This window comes from Sus scrofa, chromosome 9 (assembly GCF_054392235.1).
Source record: "Sus scrofa isolate SSC_HxYL_T2T_F1_AM1 chromosome 9, Sscrofa_HxYL_maternal_Yorkshire_Landrace_v2.0, whole genome shotgun sequence".
NCBI classification, from domain to species: domain Eukaryota; kingdom Metazoa; phylum Chordata; class Mammalia; order Artiodactyla; family Suidae; genus Sus; species Sus scrofa.
This window is the reverse complement of record NC_139391.1, coordinates 124,885,015-124,907,386: the sequence shown is the minus strand read 5'-3', so window position 1 is coordinate 124,907,386 and position 22,372 is coordinate 124,885,015. Positions and strand designations below refer to the sequence as shown.

Below are 22,372 nucleotides of genomic sequence, written 5' to 3'. Positions count from 1 at the left end.
AATAACCTAAATGTCTATCAAAAGAGGAATCGATAAAGATGTGGTACATATATACAATGGAATATTACTTAGCCACAAAAAAGAATGAAATAATGCCATTTGCAACAACATGGATGGAACTAGAGGTTATCATACTAAGTGGAGTAAGTCAAACAGAGAAAGACAAATATCATGTGAGATCACTAATATGTAAAATCTAATAAAAATGATACAAAAGAACTTATTTACAAAACAGAAACAGATTCAAAGATTTTGAAACCAAATTTATGGTTAAAAGGGGGAAATGTGGGGCAGGAGGGATAAATTGGGCAGTTGGGATTGACACACACACACACTACTACATATAAAACAGATAGGTAACAGGGACCTACTGCATACCACAGGATAATCTACTTGATACCATGTAATAACCTATATGGGAAAATAATCTAAAAAGTAACAGATATATGTATACATATAACTGATTTACTTTGTTGTACACCTGAAACCAACACAACTTTCTAAGTTGACTATACGCCAATAAAAATTATTAAAAAAAAAAAAAAAAAAAAAAGAAGAGCATGCAAAGGTATCAGATCAGTCTAAGAGGAAAGAACCAAAGATACTAACCAAAGGGCTCTCCCAAAAAACAGCCCACCCAGATCACCTTATAATAAAACCCTCCAGTAGACAAGGCCTAACCTCATATTCAGATTCTCCAGGCAATTTTCTCATATTTCATTCTTAATCTGGAGCAGACAAACAAGGATTATCAGAGATAAGAGGAAAGCCTCTAGTGTGAGAAAACAAAGATCAAAACAAACAGAAAACGAAAACTTGAGGAAGACACAAATGATACAGGAGGAAAAAAACCAAAGAGCCATCATCATCCTCAAAGAGATATGAGAAGTAATGACATCTATGAAACAAAAACAGGATATTTTTCATGAAAAGCAACACTCATAGACTAAAAAGAGCTTTTGCATATTATAAACATGATAGAAAAAAAGTAAAACAAAACTCAGTGGTATAAGTAGAAGACAAAGTTCAGAACATATTCCAGAAAGTAGAACACAAAAACAAAGATAGAGAAAAGAAAAAAAAGATAGCATACACACACAGTGGTGTATATACACATACAAATACACAAAGATATGGTGAAGAAGTTGGGATGATTGCAGATTACAGTTAAATCCTCATCTACCATAATCAAAAATCAACAAAAAGCTCTAAAACCCATGAATACAAGAAGTAGTAGTATATGCACATAGCTTGGAAATAAGGAGATGCGTAAATGCCAGAATAAAAAGATGGAAGAGTCAGAAGTTCATGCCTGAGAAATAGTGGACAGGGGTAAGGAAAACCAATATATTCTGTTAAGAAAAAGGCAAATAACCCAACTGAAAAACAGGCAGAACTTGAACTACCATTTTGTAAAAAAGAATACCAAAATGTCCACTTAACATGTAAAAAGTTGCTCAACTTCATTAATCATCAGGGAAATGCAAATGAAAACCACAGTGAGATATTATTACTACACACCCACCAGAACGGCTATAAGGAAAAGGTAACTAAGTGTTGGTAAGGATGTAAAGTAACTGCAGGTGGGAGTGTGACCTGGTGCAATTACTTTGGAAAACTGACAATATTTACTACAGCAGAATATATACATATCTGGCAATTCTACCCCTAGATATATACCCAACAGAAATGTGGACACCATTCACCAAAAGATGTGTATAAAAAAGCACATGACAGCACTTTCATAATAGCAAAATGTCCGATATAATGGACAATTTGTGGTAATTTTATGAAATGGAATATTATATATCAATGAGAGTGAAAGAACAACTACATGTAACAACACATATAAAGCTCATAAAGACTGAGCAAGAGAATTCAGATACAAAAGATGCATAAAATGTTTACACTTTGGTCTAAGTTTTTGTACAAGTTTACACTTACAAAAATAGGGTAAAATTCATCTACAATATTAAATTCAGCATCATAGTTACTCTTTGGACAAATAGTGACTGAGAAAGGACTTAAGTGAGCCCCCAGGACACTAGTAATGTGCCATTTCTTCAGCAGGATCCAAGTTATTGCAGTATGCCACCTATATGCAAATTCATCAAGTTACAGGATATGTGTACTTTTTTCTTGGTACATTGTATTTCAATAAAAATTATCTTTGAAAAGATTCTAGGAGTTCCCACTCTGGAGCAGTGGGTTAAGAACCTGACTGCAGTGACACGAGTTGCTGCAGAGGTGCAGGTTCAATCCTTGGCCTGGTGCAGTGGGTTAAAGGATCTGGTGTTGCTGCAACCGTGGCATAGTTTGCCGCCGTAGCTCAGATTCAATCCCTGGCCTGGAAACTTCCATATGCTACAGGTGCAGCCCTTAAAAAAAAAAAAGAAAGAAAGAAAGAAAGCTTCCAGTTTTTCTATTTATAAATTGAATGACCTTGAACAAATTTACTCAACCTAAGTAAACCTCAATTTATTCATCTTTAAAATAGGGATGACAAAAATAATTCTCTTAGGGACTTGTGTGAGATTCAAAACAGTTAAAACACATCAAGTGCTTCGCACATACCAAGCACACAAAAAACATTTGTTAGCATTACTATTAACCACTTTAGAATTAAAAAGGTGGGTGAAATCACTATACAGTCCCACTTTGAACAAATCTAACGCATATGAAACATGAATTTAGCTGTACAGTGAGATAACTATATTCAAATTTGCCATTTACTATTTCCATGAGTTTGGGGCAATGATTTATTCTCTCTGAAACTCCTTTTCTCAATTATAAAAGGGAATAAGAGCATGGTGTTGTGTGTGTGTGTGTGTGTGTGTGTGTGTTTGTGAGTGTGTTGAGAGAGAATTTTAAAAATAGATTAAAAGTGGAAGATAGTTCCAAACAGTGTTGGAAACCATCTAAGTCTATCTATATTTTCATATGGCTATGTGCAAATGCATGAATTATTTTAAAATATGGAGGCAAATAGTAGAAAAAGCTATAGGAGCTGAAAGTGGATGCCTGCACAGCCAGAAACTGGCTGAAGCAATGCGTAGGGAAGCTAACTGCTCTTCTGCATTTCAATCCTGTGGCACACACTTGCAACTATGTATATCTACTACTTTGATTTAAGATTAAATTTTAAAATTATTCACTTTAAAAATATATAGCTAGGACCCAACAAATCAGAAAAGGGTTAAAGGCAAGCTCCAAACCTAAGCCAATCAATATCAAGCTGAGGGACAAAAAAGAAAACAACGTTTAAAGCACTTAAATATATCCATAATTTAACTCCTCTATCATGGTACAGAGTGTAGGTGGCATGGAAATGCTAACTTTGAGCCCACATATGCTTAACTTCCTCTATTATTAGTTAGTGAACCACCTGTTACTAATGAACAACCTATTTTTAACTAGTTCAAGTCTACTTAAAGACCCTAGGAATCAGAAAAGAAATGCTGGCTATAAGACACATATAATATACATGGCATTTGCAACATCAGGTTGAAACTTACGCTTCTCATATGACTCTCTAAGGTTTCAATTTCCCCAGAAGAAAATACAGTACTTCAATATACTGGAAGGTGATACTAATTCACAGTCCCTGGTACTTACAGGTTCTTACACAGAGCTGCTTAATATAACTCACTTTTGGTTTTCAGTACATATGAATTGTTCACAAAGATCTTTGAGGGGCTCCCTGGTGGCCTAGCAGTTAAGGAGCCAGCACTGTCATTGCTGTGGCTTGCCCTGGGAACTTCTGCATGCCAGTGGGCATGGCAAAAAAAAAAAAAACACTTTGGAAAGAGACTCAGATCAAAGAATTTGGTAGTGAGGCTCAGAGCCATGACAGGACCGATGGCCCCATCCTGGTTTATCTGAAAAAGCTGAGAACAATTTCTCAATTGCTGGCACAGAGAAGAAATTCTGGTTCAGCAAATACTAGCTCTCATTATTATCACTGTTGCTGAGAGGCACACTGGTCAAGAGGTTAAGAGCACAATCTCTGAGTAAGGCTCCCTGAAAAGGAATCCCCACTGCTTACCAGCTCTAGTCCCATACTTAACCTCTCAGTCACCCAGTTTTCTCCACTTTCAAAATGGACCGATGGTTTCTACGTCACAGCAATGTGGTGAGGATTAAAGAAGAACTGTCAAGCATTTAGACAGTGCTTGGCATATTGCAAGACTTCAATAAATGTTAGCTCTTGTTTTTCTTTTTACATCACATATCTGAAGAAATGGATTTGTTTCTTATTCTAATTCAAAACTACTTATGTTAAAACATTGAAATAAAAAGAGGAAAAAATCAATTTAAACTGTGAATGATACTCAGGATTATGTAATGTATACAAATAAATTTTTCTTGGAAATATCTAGGAAAAACCTAATCTACACATGTTAGCGCTAACAAAAGGCAACTTCCATCTGTTACCATTAGACAGGTTCTAGTAGATCACTGTGCCATGCATGAGTCAACACATTATTCTTGAGGTAAACTTGACAAAGGAAGAGCCAATAATCCTATAGCCGTTTTGATACAGAAACAATTATAAGCTGAAAAGAATAAAGGGGAAGAAACACATTCTTTTTCTTAGACTGGTTTGGTCAACTTAATGTACATCATTTAAGTCAGCCTGCCATTACTTCCCAGATTTAAAGAGAAGAAAAAAGAAAATCTTATAATGGCACTTTTAAAATCTAACCAGTTAGTTAAAATACTCTCAGCTCTATAAGCCTCTTTCCACTGCACAGCTGATGGCTAAACCTGAGAAGAGCAATTAATCCTCATCTGTTTCTCTATGTCTTTCAATGAGTACAAAAACACATATATACTTCTCAAAAGCAATCACAAATATGTAAAACAATCACAAATTCAGCAGGTGATTTTTTTTTTTCTTTTTAAAAGTTGAATCCAAACTCAAAAGATTCAAGATTCGATAGTAAGTTTGTCACTGGTTCTTAAAATTAAAGCCTGAAGGAAAACTAACATATACACACACTCTCTTCAGGTGCTTTTCCAAAACTATCTCAACTCCTCTGTAGATCCACAAACAAGAGATCCATTGTGTGGCTCTGCAAACCCTGTGACGTCATTGAAATACAAGCACCAATTGGTATCACAGTTTGTGTTTCCAAGGATACCAGGAACTTTAAATACCCTGCAGTTAGTTCTACAAAGCCCAGGAGCAGGACCTTCGTAACAATACCAGGAGCCTGCCCACTTTCTTTTCAGACAGTTTCCAGCAGAGAAAAGACACTGATTTTGCCCCAATAATTCCTCCAAATAATATTCTCAAGGAGATTCCTCAATCATTAAATTATTCGTTTTTTATATGCTCATCATAATGACAGCAGAAAGGGGATTAAGAATTTACATAGCTCTCATAGTAGAGAGTCTCAAAAGGCGAGCTTAGAGTATCTTTAATGAAACCACATTACAGATTTTTGAAATGTAATGCACAGAAAACACTTCTGACTAATCCCTACAGTAATGTTGGTCTGTGTTATGGAGTACTCTTTCAGTAACACAGAAAAATAATTTCTTCCCTATGTGCTTTTCCTGGAAAAGTTACTTTTTCTTACTTAATATTAGCTTTGAACTCACATATGAATTTAGGATGTAAACTTGTTTATTCTAGCTAGAGGGCTTATTACATGACCCTCAAATTTAAATTTACTGCAACACAGAAAAACAGGCTAAGTGTGAGGTGATAATGATTATGTTATTGTTAAAAGTTAAACAAGGTAATAATCCTTTATAAAGGACTCTTTAAAAAGGTGGTAATGTAGGGGAAAATTGTTAGAAAAGGTCTCTAGCTAAGCTTTTCTCTAACATCTATCCAGAGTTAGACCTAAACACTTATTTTTACATTAATTTCTGAGATATTCTCCATTAATTACATGTGCCATTGAGATTTTAAACAGTTCCAGAGTTGTTGTTCTATTAAGGAGATAAATATTTTAAGCAAGTATTTTTCAAAATGTAGGCTAGAAACTGACAAGGAGAACAGGAAGAACTCAGAGACGGCAATGAGAGTGCCTAAGAGCTGCCTGATGAGGATGGGAGGTTGAAGCTCTAAGAATGGAAAGCCAGACCTTGTGGCTTTTCTCCATTATACGACCTCATGCTACAATGCCAAGATTACAAGGCAAAGGAGACTTTCTATTTAGGCATTTTGTATTTTATTTTAAAAATAACATCACTAATTAGAAACTCCTTTCAGTGTAGGTCGTATTAGATTTTTATTTAAGTGACTAAGTATTGAGTCTATTTTAGGGAACTTATACAGTACTTGGTACATATGAAGATGTATATATGACATTGTATTATTTAATTCTTAGAAAAGTCAAGAGTATTTTTGAGGGAAAAAAGTATTTACACAAATGATTTAACTGCTCTTAAAACACTTTTTAATAAAAGTAGTATAAAGAAGGATATGTGAAAAAATGATATATGTAAAGAGACAATTATATGACCCTCAAAATACAGGAGAGAGATATAAAATCTAAAGATTTTTTTCTTAACTTTAGAAAGCCATTGTGGGCTTTATATAAATTCCTCAGAGCCTCCAAAAGTAACAAACATTGCTTTATCATCAGTTTCCACATGACAACTCATGAGAAAGGGTAGAGAAAGATATCTATTAGGTTCAGTAAGGCACTGATACGACTTTAAAGCAAAAGAAAGTTTAAAACGCAATTCTCAATGGCAATAATAACAAAGAGCTAGATCATGGGTTCTGTGCCTTCCAACCAAAAAGCTCAATTTTGCAAGAGTGCTCATCTTTATCAAGCCATCATTTACAGGCAGGTGCATTTCTTGATTCAACAGACAACGATCATAAGATGTAATTAAACATTCTGTTTATAAGAAATCACAATTAATTTTGTCAAACAGGCATCTACTAAAACTAATTCATCGTATTGTAAAAGCTCCTAATTCCACTGATCAAAAACCAGTTTCACTGTTAATTACAGTGCTTTCAGTGTGTTAAATCAAGAGTTTGAGATAAACAGTTAAGAAGCTAATCATAACTCCTGTAATGTCATACTTTCCATGTAGGGAACAAGGAAAAGTGAGGAAAAAATGGCCAGGAGCCTGATATAGCAGAGGAAATGGAAGAAGCAACGTTCACTGAAACACAGGGCAAGAGAGAAGTGGCAGAGTATTACCTCTGGAGGTTAGACAGAGAGACTCCTTCTCTAGCACTGCAGACCAAGACCATGTTTTCATAACTATGTCAAGAACAAGCACATGAAGACCACCTGGATCAAGAGGGTAAAGAATATGAAACTACCCAGTTTCTAGCGGTTTACTATATAGTTAAACTCAGTCCTACAATAACTTAGTTGAACAAGATGGCATACATATTAATTTACTGATGACACAGAAATGAGTGCAATGGTACCTATGATGGACACACAATCAGGATCCAAGATTATCATGAAAACTGAAAAATGACAACTGCCAAATTGAGTAAACTATAATTTATTGATAATAATAGTTTGCATTGTCCAATGATCTTTTATCAGTCTGTGAGAATGATTTTTAATGTAGCATTATACCACATAGATTTACCAAAATTTGAGTTAATTCCCTCAAACATGAAAACCTCCCTCAGATGTGGAAATTTAAGTTGGTCCCAATCTTCTGATTTTATAATTTTGCAACAAACATCACACTGAAAGTTTGTAAGTATCTCTGATTGTTTCTTGGAAAAAACTATAAGACATGTAACCACTGAGTCAAAGGTTTACAGTTTTAAGACTCTTAAGACATATTTTGACAATCCTTCAAAAAGTGTAGTACAAGTTTATATTCTCCAATGCAAAAGATGAAGCCATTCATTTTGACACATCTTGAGGAAAATGTAGGTCATTTATATCTATCAATTTTGGAGTTCCTGTTGTGGCTCAGCAGAAACAAATCCAACTAGCAACCATGAGGTTGTGGGTTTGATCCCTGGCCTTGTTCAGTGGGTTGGAGATCTGGCATTGCTGTGAGCAGTGGTGTAGGTCGCAGACGCGGCTCGGATCTGGTGTTGCTGTGGCTGTGGCATAGGCCGGTGGCTACAGCTCCAGATAAACCCCTATCCCGGAAACCTCCATATGCCACGGGTGCGGCCCTACAAAGACAAAAAGACCCCCCCCCAAAAAAAAATCTATCAATTTTAAAGGTTAGAAAAATACATGACAAACATTAAGTACTGCTATAAGCAAATCACTGTGCTAGACATGGGAGAAAAGTAGAGTCCATTGTGACAGACACACCATCAGATATTAACAATACAATGTGATACACACAAAGAAGAAAAATAATTAAGTGCTGTGGGTAGACAGAAGAGGGAATAATTATTAAACTTAACAGTCACAGTTATCCAGAGAGGGAACAGAAGATATTATACGCTTATCAGTGGTTAAGGATAGGGAAGACAACAACTTGACTGCAAACTTCTTATAAACGATGGTACGGATGACTATTAGGAAACTGTGTTCAAAGTATATTACATGATAATTGGTTGGAAAATTGCAAAAGTTGGCTAAAGAACTTTTTCAAAGTTGTACTTGTATACATTAAAAAGTATTTTTTGGCTGCACCCATGGCATATGGAAGTTCCTAGGCCAGTTATCAAACCCTTGCAGAGACCCAAGCTGCTGCAATGACAAGGCCAGATCCTTAACCTGCTGAGCCACAAGAGAACTCCAAAAAAAGTATATTTTAAAAATCACACATGAATGCAAACCCATGGGCCAATCTTTTGATACAAAATCAAGCCTTCCTTTAGAATCAAAGTCTACTGATATGTAGTTCTGCTTGCTATTTTTGCAAAAACCACACTCTCTATACAGCAACCATGATTTCTAGTTATTTTACTTTTTTCTTCACTTATGAAAATTTTAAGACACTGATGAAATAATTGGAACACAGAGTCCTTCCAGACTTTTTCCCCAGTTTTTTAACAGTTGATTCATCACATTAAGAGCAATTATTTGTAAACAACTTCCCTTTATTAAGGCTTTCCAAAATATTAAATTTTAACTTAATGGAAACAACTTTTTCCATTCATATTTCATCAATTTGTGAGACATGAAAACTTAGTGTAATTACAATAACAAGAACATGGCAGGTTTGCAAACAAACTTTACTGATTCTTGGTAAGCTTCCAACTTCACTGAAATGTACGTAAGTGAGAGCACACATTGGAAGCAACCCTCCAGCCCCAAACGTCCAGTGCAGCCTGAACGACATTCAGAAGGATTCATAGAAAGAATGGGGGGCTTTGGGGGATTAAGAATATCAGTTAAATCACCAAGTCTTTTATAAAATACTCCAGCTATTCTAGCGAAGCTACATATTCAGGCTATAGAAAGATTCTGAGTTGTGGAAAAAATAAAATGATGCAATATAATCTTATTTCCAAGCTAATTATAATAATTTTTCTTTGAAAGATTCTAAAAAAAGCTTTGTGAAGTTCCCACTGTGACTCAGCAGTAATGAACCCGACTAGTATCCATGAGGACACAGGTTCGATCCCTGGCCTTGCTCAGTGGGTTAAGGATCTGGCACTGCTGTGAGCTATGGTGTAGGTCACAGACTTGGCTCAGATCTGGTGTTACTGAGGCTGTGGATAGGCTGGCAGCTAGAGCTCCCATATGATCCCTAGCCCGGGAACTTCCATATGCCACAGGTTTGGCTCTAAAAACACCAAGAAAGAAAAAAAGCTAAAAAGACTTTGTGTGAATCATTAACCTAATTGATTTTTTAAATCTGACAGCACAAGTCATAGTGTTAAAATGAAAATTTTAAATATTTAAAATATTGAAATAATGGAATTCTAAGCAACTTAAGAAAAAGATTTAGAAAAAGGATCTTAAAATCGTAAAATCTACTATTACATTTCTCCCTTCCCTAAAAATAAAAAGGAAACCTCCCTATTAAAAATCCGTTTTCTAAGAAAAATTGCCTTTTATGTGTCTCTAGTTGGTTTACTATCGTATCATCTTTCATATTGAGGTTTACATTTCTACCTGCAAAAGACATTTTTCATGTCACTGTTTGACACAATTTCATTTATACTGAGCAGAAGTCTTAATGAGTACTCTAAAAATGTTAATAAAAGTTAAGACTGAAGAGGAAGACAAAACTAGAAACATATACATATAAAAGAAACGAATCTTTCTTGGATCTCCAAGTGTGCTAAAATAAGTTTTACAATTTACTTACTTACTTACTTACTTTATTTATTTATTTATCTGGGGGTTTTTTGGCCATGTCCCTGGCATGTGGAAGTTCCTTGGCCCAAGACTGAACTCTTGCTCAAGTAGCAACCACTGAAGTGATAACGCCAGATCCTTAACCCACTGAGCCACAAGAGAACGCCTAAAATTTTACTTTTAAAATAAAAAATTAACATCTATTATTAAGCAAAACCAACCTCACGTTTCAGGCAATCTGTAAGATCACTGGGTCTAAAATAGATTTTTTTTTTCAGTAACTGAAATCGCTAAGGCTGTTTGTGGCTATATTCTACACTCAAAATCTAGAAAGCAATATAATGGTTAAAAAAAACAGTATCTGTGATATCAAAACCTGATTTACCTGGGAAGGCAGACATTTCTATTATAACAGTTTTATTGAAATATAATTTACACAGAATAAAATCCACCCAATTCAAGTACATAATTCAATGGATCGTAGTATGTCCACAGATCTGTGCAACGACCAACCATCTCTGTTGATTTCATTTTATTTTTTAAATTTATTTATTTATTTATTGATTGGGTTTTTAGGGCTACACCCATAGGGCATATAGAGATTCCCAGGCTAGGGGTCGAATCCGAGCTGCAGTGGCCGGCCTACAACACAGTCACAGCAATGCAGGATCCGAGCCACATCTGCAGCCTAGACCACAGCTCACAGCAATGCCTGTCCTTAACCCAGTGAGCAAGGTCAGGGATGGAACCTCTGTCCTCATGGATGCTAGTCAGATTTGTGAATGGCCAAGTCACGATGGAAACGCCTCCATTCATTTTATAACGTTTTCATCATCATGCTTTAACTATCAAGCTTAGTCTTACTGCCCCCTCACCAGCTGTAGGAAACCACTAACTTTCTTTCTCTATATTCTCTCCTAGATATTTCATATGACCAGAATCATACAATATACAGGCTTTCATGTTGCATAACATTTTTAAGACTCATCTATGTTGTAGCATATATTAGTACCTCACTGGATATATATGCAAACTGGATTATCCATTCATGAGTTAATACACATTTGAGTTGTTTCTGCCCTTTGGCTCTTATGAATAACGCTTCTATAAACATCTATGTATATGTTTTTATATGGACATATGTTTTCACTTATCTTGGGTAGTTATCTAGAAGTGCAACTGCTGAGTCACATGGTTATTCTATGTTTAACTGTTTAAAGAACTGCCAGGTCATTTTCCAAAGTAGCTGCACCATTTTACACTCCTACTATCAGTGTATGAGGGTTCCAATTTCTCTACATCCTGATCAATATTTGTTATTATCTGATTTTAGATTCTTCTTCATGTAAACGTGTAAGCTCTACTCTCTCAGAAAACTTCAATTATGTAAGACCTTATTATCAACCACAGTAATCATGCTACACATAGATCCTCAGAACATATTCATATTATAACAGAAAGTTTATACACTTTTACCAAACTCTCCTTATTTTGTCCAAACCCAACCCCTGGCAGCCATAACACTCTGTCTCTATGACCTCAACTTTCTTTCTTTTTTAATTAGATACTGTACATAAATAATATTATGCAATATTCATCCTTCTCTGTTCTGCTTATTTCACTTAGGATAATGCCCTCCAAGTTCATCCATATTGCTGCAAATAACAGGTTTCCTTCCTTTTTAAAGGTGAAAAATATCCCATTATATATGTATATTTATGTACGTGTGTGTGTTTATTTCTTTATCCATACATTCGTAGACAGACATTTAGGTTGTTTCCACGCATTTGCTATCATGAAAAATGCTGCAATGACCATGAGAGTACAGATTTATCTTTGAGAAAATGATTTTGTTTTATCTGGATATGCATCCAGAAGTGGGATTGATAGATCATATGGTAGTTCTAATTTTAATTTCTCGAGAAACCTACATATTTTCTTCCATGGTGGCTGTACCAGTTTGCTTACATTCCCCTAACAGTGTAAAAAACGTTCCCTTTTATCCACACCCTCAGCAGTATTTTCTATTGCTCGTCTTTTTCAAACTAACCGTCACAGAAAGTGTGAGGCAATATCTCACTGTGGCTTTGGTAGTTTCTAGTCTATTTTGTTAATGGCTATTCAGCAGTTCGCTGTGATTTTGGTGTTTTTGTGAGAGAAAATGAGCCTGAGTCCTTCTACTCCACCATCTTCCTCTAATCCTATCTCAAGTGGTTTTGACTTGCATTTCCTTGATTATCACTGTTGAGCACCTTTTCATATACCTTTGGCCGTTTGTATGTCTTCTTTGAGAAAGCATCTATTAAAATTATTTGCCCAGCTTTTAGCTGGGTTATTTAATTTTTCCTATTTAGTTGTATGAGTTTCTTGTATATTTTGGATAGTAATCCCTTTAGGATATGTGATCTGCCAGTATTTTCACCCCTTCCGTAATTGCTTTTTCATCTTGTTGATGATTTCCTATGCTGAGTAGAAGCTTTTTTAGTTTGATGTAGTCCTATTTGTTTATTTTTGCATTTGTTGCCTTTGTTTTTACTGTCAAATCCCTCTCCAAAAAAATTACTGCGAAGATCAATGTCAAGGAGCTTATGTCTTACGTATTCTGCTGAGAATTTTATAGTTTCAACACTTATATTCAATTTAGTTGATTTTTATGTAAGATGTAAGAAAGATCAGTTTCATTCTTTTACATGTGGGTATCCAGTTTTCCTAACACCATTTATTAAAGAGGCTATTCTTTCCCCATTGTATATTCCTGGCTCCTCTTTTGAAAATTAAATGACTGTATATACACAGGTTTATTTCTGGATTCTTTATTCTGTCCCATTGATCTGTAACTCTATTTTTATTCCAATGTTACATCATTTTGATTATTGTAGCTTTCTAGCATAGTTTGAACTCATAAAGTGTGACATCTCTAGCTTTGCTGTTCTTTCTCCGGACTGCTTTGGTTATTGGGGGTCTTTCATGAGCGCATAAAAATTTTGTGTGTGTGTGAAAAAAAAATGTCATTGGAATTTTGATATGTATTACATTAAGTCTGTAGGTCACTTTGGGTGGTATGGACATTTTAACAACATCAATTTTTCCAATCCATGAATGCAAAATATCTTTGAATTTATATTTACCTTCAATTTCTATCAGAAATGGGTGTTGGATTTTATCAAAGGCTTTTTCTACATCTACTGAGAGGATCATATGGTTTTTATTCTTCAGTTTGTTAATGTGGTATATCACACTGATGATTTGTGGATATTGAAGAATCCTTGCATCCCTGGGATAAATCCCACTTGATCATGATGTACAATCCTCTTAATGTACTGTTGGATTTGGTTTGCTAGTATTTTGTTGAGGATTCTTGCATCTATGTTCATCAGTGAAATTGGCCTGTAATTTTCTTTTTCTGTGGTATCTTTGTCTGGTTTTGGTATCAGGGTGATGGTGGAAGTGTTCCCTACTGTTTATTTTTTGGAAGAGTTTGAAAACAATTGGTATTCTTTAAATGTTTGCAGAAATTCACTAGTGAAATCTGGTCCTGGACCTCTGTTTGGTGAGTTTTGATTACTGATTCAGTCTCCATACAGAGTCAATTGGTCTGTTCAGATATTCTATTTTTCCTGATTCGGTTTTGCTAAGTTTTATGTTTCTAGGAATTTATCTTTTTCTTCTAATTTATACAATTTGTTGGCATACAATTGTTCATGGTACACTCTCTGATTGTCTGTATTTCCACGTTATCATTTGTAATATCTCCTCTCACTTCTGACTGAGTCTTTTTTCCCTTTTTTAATTACATACTTTACATAAATACTATTATGCAATATTCATCCTTCTCTGTTCTGCTTATTTCACTTAGGATAATGCCCTCCAAGTTCATCCATATTGCTGCAAATAACAGATTTCCTTCCTTTTTAAAGGTGAAAAATATCCCATTATATATGTATATTTATGTACGTGTGTGTGTTTATTTCTTTATCCATACATTCATAGACAGACATTTAGGTTGTTTCCACGCATTTGCTATCATGAAAAATGCTGCTGTTTGACTAATAATGGTTTGTCAACCTTCTTTTTTTTTTTTTTTTTTTTGTCTTTTTTGTTGTTGTTGTTGTTATTGTTGCTATTTCTTGGGCCGCTCCCGCGGCATATGGAGGTTCCCAGGCCAGGGGTTGAATCGGAGCTGTAGCCACCGGCCTACGCCAGAGCCACAGCAACGCGGGATCCGAGCCGCGTCTGCAACCTACACCACAGCTCATGGCAACGCCGGATCGTTAACCCACTGAGCAAGGGCAGGGACCAAACCCGCAACCTCATGGTTCCTAGTCGGATTCGTTAACGACTGCGCCACGACGGGAACTCCTGTCAACCTTCTTAACTTTCCAAAGTAGCTCTTAGTTTCATTGATCTTTTATTTTCTAGTAACTACATGATTTATTTCCACTGTGATTAGTTATTTCTATCCTTCTTTTTCTAGTTCCCTGAGGTATTAAGGTTAGGTTACTTATTTAAGATCTTTCTTTTTTCTTAATGTACACATTTATCACTATAAAATTCCCTCTTAGAACTGCTTTTGGTGCATCCCATCAAGTTTTGCTGCATCCTATTAAGTTTTGCTGCATTTAAAATACACCATCACCCAACATTCTGGTTGGCAAGATTTCTGCTAAAAAATCTGTTCAAAGTCTTATTGTGACTACCTCATATGTAACGTGATGCTTTTCTCTTGTTGCTTTTAAAATTCTCCTTGTCTTTAGCTTCTGACAATTTAATTATAATGTGTCTTGGTGCAGGCCATTTGGATGCATCTTCTTTGAAACCTTCCTGGCTTCCTGGATTTGGGTGTCTGTTTCTTTCCTCAGTTCATTTTCAAAGATTATTTCTTACAAAAAGCTTTCTGTCCCATTCTCTTACTAATCTCCTTCTGGGACCCCTATAATGCATGTATTAGTCCACCTAACAGTATGCCCTAAGTCCTTTAAGCTATCTTCATTCTTATTTCTTTTTTCCACTGCTCTATCTTCAAGTTTGCTGATCCTTTCTTCTGCTATTTTTAGTATGATGATGAATCACTGCTGAATTTATCAATTTGGTTATTTTATATTTTAGCTCTATTGCTTCTGTTTTGGTACTTTTCTCTTTTTGAAATTATTTGTTCAGGCATTGCTCTCCTGACCTCAGTAAGCATCTTTATGACCATTTATTTGAACTCTTCATTGGATAAATCACTTATCTGCTTTTCACAAGATCAATTTCAGGATCTTCTTTTGTTTGGAACATACTTCCCTGTTGCTTCATTTTCCTTGACTTCTGTTGGTTTCTGCACATTATATGAACAGACACCTCTCAAGCAACCCCTCAACATCTTAACATACTGGTCCTGTGTAAGAGATAAATTTCATCAATCAGCCCAGTGTGAGCTGCTGGTTGCCCTTCAAACATCTGTGATTGTCCAAATCATCTTCTTTTTTCTTGGTGGCTCCCAGTAATTAAGTATGTGCCAAGAACTATCAGTATCCCCAAGTGTAAGAACTGCCCATATAGGCTCCCAGGGACTACTAATTGCTGAACCTTTCAGTATCTCGAATGCAAGCTAACTGAAAACCTTTCAGGAAGCAGCTGAAGAGTCATGGACATTCAATAAATAATTCTAATGAAAGAGATACTGGGAGCTAGGTGTTTTTGCTTACAAACACTGTGGTGAGCTAGAGGTAACAGTTGCTGAAAATGCTTGTGCAGCCAAACAGAACCACCTCTATGTTATATTTAGTTCCGAGTTATCTATGAATGCCAAGCCTGTGCCTAGAGCAATATGATTTAGGAGCCAGTCCCCTGGTTGGCAGGCTTAACACTTGGGGTACTATATGTGTGGACAAACTCCTTTCAGGGAGATGCTGGCAACTTGATTCAACTGTTGGAACAAGCTAGTTGGAGACAGTGGGGGATGCTCGTTAGGTCTCAGGCCCTATGCAGTATCTTAGCACATGCAGGTTGATTAGAAATTGGAACTTCAAGCAACAGCTCCAATAGTATGCAAATCCCTTGCAGCCAGAAACTAGGAAACCAGCATTTTTGCCTGACTTTCTGGCTGAGCACCACCTCCTTCCCCACCCCACCACCATGGAGAGGTAGGGGGGAGGAGAGCTCTAAGAAATGTTTGTATGCCCATTTGAAAACTAGCTTTTTGTTTCGCTCAAAATGGTCCTATAGGACTCGTAAAGGCCAAGTCCTTCCGGTTATCAGACCTAGTGATGGGACAGCCCAACTATAGTGTGGCAGCCATAAAATGAGGGGACTAGACAGGTGGACATGTTCCTTCCAGAGAGAAAACTGGAGACTTTTGTTTTTTGGGGTTTGTTGTTGTTTTGTTCTAGGTTTTTGGTGGTGTTGTTGTTTGTTTTAAAATAAAAGCAAGCTAGTGGGAGAATGCAGGGAAAGCATCCACTGGCTTTTTCAAGATCCCAGAAAGGACATAGTCAACACCTAGAATTAGAAGTTGGACCCTCAGGCAGCAGCTTATAAAGTATGAAGTCAAATCCCTTCCAGGGAAAGACTGGGAGATGAGCGTGTTTTTGCCTGTTCCCTTTGCAGTGAGCCCCAGGGGAATAGCTGCAGTGAGTACTCATACACCCCTTAGTAACCACTTTGTTTGCTACACTCCTGTGGATCAGGTGGCAGCCCTACTGACTTTCAGAGCTAGGTGATTTGGGGGCCTGTCCCTCATCTTTAAAACTCTCCTCAGGGAGAGGCTGAGAGTTGAGAATTCTCTCATAATTGTATAGTAGTACCATGTCTGAGGTGGGATTTGTGGCAAGAATGTGTCTCAGCCTTTCCTACCTGTTTTAATGTGAGGTTTTTCTCAGTTGCCCAATATACTGGAGTCAATTACCTTGTTCCTGGATTTCTCTTAGAAGGGATCACTCTGTGTGTAGCTGTATGCTTGGTGTGTCTATGGCAGGAGACAAATTCAGCAGTCTCCTAAGTCGTTCTCTTGGTAATGTCTCTGTTATTGTGGTTTTGATTCATATCTCCCTGATGACTAACAATGTCAAGCATGTATTTTTTTTCCTATACTACTGTTTGTTCAAACATCTTTTCATATGTTTATTACCATCAGTATATCTCCCTTGGAGAAATGTCTATTCATTTGCCCATTTTGAAAATTGTGTTGTCTTTTTATTTTTGAAATGAAAGAGTTCTTTATATATTCTGGATAAAAATCCCAAATAATATATTTGACTTTCAGATATTTTCTCTCACATTGTGGAGCTGTCTTCTTTTCACTCTCTTGACAGTATCCTTTAATGCACCAAAGTTTTAATTCTTATTAAGTTCAAATTATCTATTTTTTTGTTGTTGCTCATACTTCTAGTGTTGTTTCTCAAAATGCTTCGCTAAATCAAGATCAGAGATATTTCTGTATTAATTCTTCTAAGAGTATTATAGTTTTAGCTTTCACATGTTGGTCTTTGATCCGTTTTAAGTAAATTATATCTGCTACAAGGTAAGGGTCCAATTTCAATTTCTGTATGTGCCTATCAAGCTGTCCCAGAACCATGTGTTCAATACACTATTCTTCACCCACACTGAATGGTTTTAACACCCTTGTCAAAAAACAGTCGACCTTAAAGACATGATTTTATCTCTGGACTTCAATTTTATTCCATTGATATATGTGCCTATCTCTGAGCCAGTAACACATTATCTTGATTACTGCTTCTTTGTAATAGGTTGTAAAACTGGGCAATACGAGCCCTCGTACTTTGTTATTTTGCATTTTCAAGATTGTTGTGCATATTCTGATTCTTGGAATATCATACAGATTTTAGATTCAGTTTACCATTTCTATAAAGAAGTCAGCTGAGATTCTGACAGGGATTGCACTGAATCTTCAGATCAGTTTAGAGAGTACTACCATCCTAACAATATTAAGTCTTCCAACATGAGACTTTTTTCAACTTATTAAGACCCTCCTTAATTTCTTACAATAGTGTTTCGAAGTTCTTCAGAGTAAAAGTTCTGCACTTCATGTGTCAAATTCTTTCCAAAGTATTTTATTCTTTTTTGATGCTACTGTGAATGGAACTGCTTTCTTAATGTCTTTATTAGACTCAATTCGTGTGTATGGAACACCATATATTTTTGTATATTTATCCTGCATCCTGCAATCTTGCTGAACTCATTTATTTAGCAAATTTTGGAGGCGTTTCCTAGGATATTGTACTTGAACATATCATTTTCAAAGAGAGATATTTGTATTTCTTCCTTCAAAATCTAGATGCCTCTTATTTCCTTCTGTTGCCCAGCTGCCTGGCTTGGACTTCCAGTAAAATGTCAAGTTGAGATGAGGTCATACTGGAGTAGGATTTACATCCTTATAAGGAGAGGAAGATCTGAAGACCCAGAAGAGGCACACACACAAAAAGACCATAAGAAAGAGATTCAGTGACGAAGCTAAAAGCCAATCAATGACAACAATCACCTGAAGCTAGGAGAGGGGCCTGGAACAAATTCTCCCTGACACTCAGAGTTCAGACTTCTGGGCTCCTGAAACTGTATGAGGAGTCCTTTGTCTTGAGCCATTCAGTTTATAGTACAGGTTTTGTTTCAGCAGCAGTAGGAAACTAACACACAGACTACGATGGTAATTTAGGTGAGAGGGTTGGTAGATTGGGACCAGCGTGTGGCATAAGAAATAAAGAAAGGCCATAGTAGAGAAATATTTAAGTGGTAAAAAAGACATGATGACGATGAAATGGATTTGGTCAGAGAAAGGGAAAACAAGGCGTTACGGAAGAACCTTCAGATTCTGGACTACCATACTAGATGGTAGGTTATAACGTCACAGCATTTCTCTGTATTTGATTCTTTTTCTAAATACTATTATAAATATTTTACCTTTAACTTCTATCTATAAATTTCTTCTTGAGCTTTCCAGGGCAATGCCTGCATTATAATCTTAAGGATTAATAGACTATTTCATTCCTCTTTCTATGTAGCATTTCAGAGATTTGTTACTGAAGGAAAAAGACTGAAACTGATTGCCAGTTCCAAAACATCACACTAAAAAGTCCCCTTAAAAATAAAATATAACTTAATTTTCTAATCTTAATATAACTATAAATACTAAAATATAGAGTTCACTCCTTATTTAAATATCAATGTCCATACTGCCATCTTTCTGGGATAAGATATTCCTATCCTAATATTCTCCTTCAAGTGTACATGAATAACAAGATCCCAGGGTGAGTATCTCATTTGAATATTCATAATCTATATCTGGATTATTCCAATCTTATATTTAAAATTCAATAATTCACAGGGTTAGAATATAATTTTTTACTTAACTTTATATTCAAATCTTAAATTTCTTTCCAGTCCTCAGAATTACTTTTGAAATGAAAATCATTCAAGCTAAATCTCAAAGTGAATTATAAGGAACAAAAAGCCACCTAAGAAAATTTTTCAGGTTACACAAGTTTTCAATTCTTTATTCTCTTGAATAACACAGCTTTCTTCCTCCATTTAGAAAAACATAATAAATTAGTTCTGATTCTGGATCACAATGAGAAATCAATTTGGCAAATATAATACCTTTTCTGACCTGACCATTTGACTCTTGTGAACCTTATAAAAAACATTTAGCTAAATCTCACTAATTTAAAATAGGAAAAACCTTGTATAAGATTTCATTTCATATACTGCCTCTACTTGCAACCACCTCGGAAAAGATCACCTACATCATTAATGATAATATAAGAATAAAGTTACGTTTTTACTTTCCCTAATAGAATGTATGCATGTGAGAAAAAGAACTGTCTTATCTTTTCCCATGCACAAAGTAGCCACTTGGTCAGTAATTACTGACTTGAATTCATTAAAATACAATTCTATTGTAGCAGGAAAAGAGACTAAATGTTCTTTTAAGGTACTTTTTAGCCCATATTTTATTGTCATTTTAATTAATCAACCAACCACTTCTTGTCCCTACTTTCATACTTTTTCATTTCTTTGAAAAGAGTCAAAGCTACATTATAACTAAAACTAAGTATAAAAATGACACATTAGGGAGTTCCCGTCGTGGCGCAGTGGTTAACGAATCCAACTAGGAACCATGAGGTCGCGGGTTCGGTCCCTGCCCTTGCTCAGTGGGTTAACAATCCGGCGTTGCCGTGAGCTGTGGTGTAGGTTGCAGACACGGCTCGGATCCCGCGTTGCTGTGGCTCTGGCGTAGGCCGGTGGCTACAGCTCCGATTCAATCCCTGGCCTGGGAACCTCCATATGCCGCGGGAGCGGCCCAAGAAATAGCAACAACAACAACAAAAGACAAAAAAAAAAAAAAGACACATTATTGTTCAGTCATTAGCTGTAATTTATACACTGATTTTTATACATATTTCTAATATAATGTGGCAAAGAGGATCTATGTTTTTAAATGATGAAGAAAACACAAAAGAAAATGTTCTAACAGAAGTATCATCACCCACACATTATACATATATAGTAACTCTGGATTACTAGTTATGCTGATTAAAAACTGTATACATATTTAATGAGCAAGTGAATGTCAATGCAGAGATGAATAAAGTTATAAGCTTATATAGCACCTTTCTCCCACAGATCTCAAAGCATTTTCCAAATTTGTTTTTACCATCTTCCATGAAGTGAGCAGATGGCAAGATTCTTCTAGCTTTAGACTGCAAGATTTAGACACAAAAAGGTTAAGCAGTTTCCCAAAGTGTCCAAGTGAGTCAGGAACAAAACAGAAATAGAACCCCAAACTCCTGATTCTTAATCTCACACTAAAGCTACCAGACCTCACTTAACCCTTCCTTCTTCTGATCTTAGGATTTTACAAAATAATGTAATAATACCACCAGCAAACAGTACTTACTAAGTGCTAGGCACTGACTGTACTAAGGGCTTTATATGCATGATCTCACAGCATCCCTCTGAGGGTAGAACTGTAATTACTTCCATAATACACATAAAGAAACTGAGGCACAGAGAATGTGAATAAATTGATCACAATCACACGTTAGTAAGTAGTAAAGCCAGGATATGAACCAAAGCAGTACGACTTTATAGCACATACTCATACTGCTACACAACATCAGGGCTACCCACAGGAGTCAGGAGATTTGGGGTCTCATTAAACTACATTTTGTATGTACGAGTAATTTGGTCATTACTGGAATAACTACATGTCGCAGATTATACCTGTAGTCACAGAGCAATTGTTAATAATGCCCCCTTTCAATCTTGAAAAGCCTTTCTGTTCAGATTACAAATTACAAAGTCATCTTAACATCAGGCATGTCTTTAATATTTTGTTTTTGTGTAAAATAAAGACATTTTAGAGGACTTTCAAGGTCCTTCTAAATTCTAAAGTAATGCAAAATAAAGTGTAAGGACATAAACATACAGGAAGATTTTTGCTTATGTAAGTATTCATTGTAGTCAGCACAGTAATTAAATTTTTATAGAGAAATAAAAGTTTACCAAACACAAAAATGTTCACTAGCTGTCTCCTTACAAAAATTAACCCACACTTGAACAGTATCCATCAACAAATCTTTGTTAATCGTTGCTGAATACCTGTATGACTGCAAAATTTTGATCAGAGTCAAATTGCTAATTTTGTAAAAAGGATAGGATTTCACAAAGCTGATGAGAACTATGTTGGGAAAGAACTCATATTCTTAGTAAAAGTTCTTAATGATAAAGGATACAGAAGATCTATACCATTTAACAACTGTAGAAAATTGACACAGATGACGACAGGCACTCTAAACAAAAATGCAGATAACAAAGGATTAAGAATGAGTCTTGGGCCAGACAACATGGCATAGACTCGTTTCTTCCTGCTGCTCCCCACTAAGTACAACTACAGACTCTGCAACTTCAAAAGGACTCTGAAAATGGAAAGACGGCTGACTTCTTAGGTGTCCTTGGACTGGAATGCTTCTCTGAACTAGTTCCAGTAACAAAGGTTCTCAAGAGGTAACATGAGAAACAGAAAAAAGACTACAGGAATTGGATTAAGCCACAGGTTGGTATCGACCTGGTGAACACAGATAATCTCGTTTCCATCTTGCAGTGAGGATAGCATAGGGTATCACAGAAAAGGGAGGGCCCGAAAGAGGAGATAGAGGAAT

At 36.0% G+C, this 22,372-nt stretch overlaps 1 protein-coding gene and 1 long non-coding RNA gene across 11 annotated transcripts in view; both read right to left on the bottom strand.

The window, feature by feature from the left end:
• The window catches only part of RASAL2 (RAS protein activator like 2), a 388,065-nt gene that overhangs the window by 214,438 nt on the left and 151,255 nt on the right, over positions 1-22,372 (bottom strand). The gene's annotated exons all lie outside the window — the stretch shown is intronic.
• Positions 13,434-17,750, bottom strand: LOC146400154 (uncharacterized). The gene is made up of 2 exons (XR_014816329.1): positions 14,585-17,750; positions 13,434-14,282 (listed from the first exon to the last, which is right to left on the bottom strand). It is a non-coding gene; the product is annotated as an uncharacterized LOC146400154 (long non-coding RNA).